Source organism: Muntiacus reevesi, chromosome 6, assembly GCF_963930625.1.
Source record: "Muntiacus reevesi chromosome 6, mMunRee1.1, whole genome shotgun sequence".
NCBI lineage: Eukaryota > Metazoa > Chordata > Mammalia > Artiodactyla > Cervidae > Muntiacus > Muntiacus reevesi.
In genome coordinates, this window is record NC_089254.1 from 41,479,044 (window position 1) to 41,480,628 (window position 1,585).

Consider the following 1,585-nt stretch of genomic DNA (forward strand, 5'->3'; position numbering starts at 1 on the left):
CTTGGTGGCCTTAGGCAACTTACTTAACTTCTCTGATTTTCATATCTGTACAAAAGAGGTAATGACAGTAATTGCTTCATTAAAGTACTGGTGAGGATTGAGTGAGATTATATGTATATGTATCTGGGAGCCCTTCCCAGTGGTTTCACTTCCTTGTTCTGTACGTTCTCTGCTCTTGTTCAGTTGCTAAATCCTGTCTGACTCTTTGTGACTCCATGGACTGCAGCACACCAGGCTTCCTTGTCCTTCACTATCTCCCAGGGTTTGCTCTAACCATCTTATCCTCTGCCTCCACCTTCTCCTTTTGTTAATAAGACTGACTCTAAGGAGATAGGAGTAGGGAGGAAGCCATTTGCTTTGCTCCTAGGTATTTGAAGTCTCTGGTTCCCCAGCTATCCTTGCTGCCCACCCAGTCGAAGTGCTCTTGCAGTTAGCCCAGAGCTGCTTCCCTGGTGGCTCAAGGGTTAAAGCGTCTGCCTGCAATGCAGGAGACCCAGGTTCGATCCCTGGGTCGGGAAGATCCCCTGGAGAAGGAAATGGCAACCCACTCCAGTATTCTTGCCTGGAGAATCCCATGGACGGAGGAGCCTGGTAGGCCCCAGTTCACGGGGTCGCGAAGAGTCGGACACGACTGAGCGATTTCACTTTCACTTCACTGAGCATGCACACAGGGACTCTGAGCTATTCACTGGCTGATCTACTTACCTTACGGCTCCCCAGGTGCAGTGCCATCATGCACAACCAAAAGAGCCCGGGAAATTACAGAAGGAAGTTATATTCATGCTTTAAATGGCAAGTAAAAGTATTTATCAGAATGTCATATTTAAGACTTTTTTGATTTATAATTCTTTTGCAAAATCTCATTTTATAAATATAACATGATGATTTTTAATAACAGAAAAAACAAATTATTTAATTAATGAACAAACAAGTTTTTAAAGAACTTAAATTCAAATGAGGTTAATTAGGTGAAATTCTAGTATTATCTTTAAAAAGATAGCAACCTATTTGTCAAGACTGCAGTCAAAGTTGTAGTGGAAGAATATTGAATTTCTGTCTCAAAAAAAGGAATGGAAGTATGCCAGATTGATTAAGTATATTGATTTAAGATTTTGTCTGTTTACAGACTGCGGGCAATTGTGATTCAATATTGCAAGTAATTTTCTTTGTAGAGTTAAAAGAATCTGCAAAATAGAAACTAAATCAGTGCTGCATTTGCAGTTTAAAATGCAACCCCTTACCAGTATCACTCTGCACTTATTTCATACTTCAGATATTTCTCATACCTTGCTAGGTCAGGGACTATAAAAGACATTTTAATACATGTCTAGTTCTGCAATCAATCAAGCTAATTTAAACTATCCTCTAACAGGTGAGGTAAAAGATTAGTATTAAGGTCTGGGATTAACAAGTGGAAATAACTCATTCTGTGAGATCCTCAGGGACACAGCACAGCTCAGGGTTTAAGGCTCAAAGAAAATCTCTTTTGAGTAAGGCCTCAGTCAAAAACTCTGTTGTGGACAGCTTTGTGTCCTATTAAAGATTTTATCTTTAGCTTTTGTTCCCAAAACATCATCTCTTTATT

General features: G+C 39.8%; 1 non-coding gene across 1 annotated transcript; it reads left to right on the forward strand.

The window, feature by feature from the left end:
• The first annotated feature begins 446 nt into the window (after positions 1-446).
• Positions 447-518, forward strand: TRNAC-GCA (transfer RNA cysteine (anticodon GCA)). Its single transcript has one exon. It is a non-coding gene; the product is annotated as a tRNA-Cys (tRNA).
• The last annotated feature ends 1,067 nt before the right edge of the window (positions 519-1,585 follow it).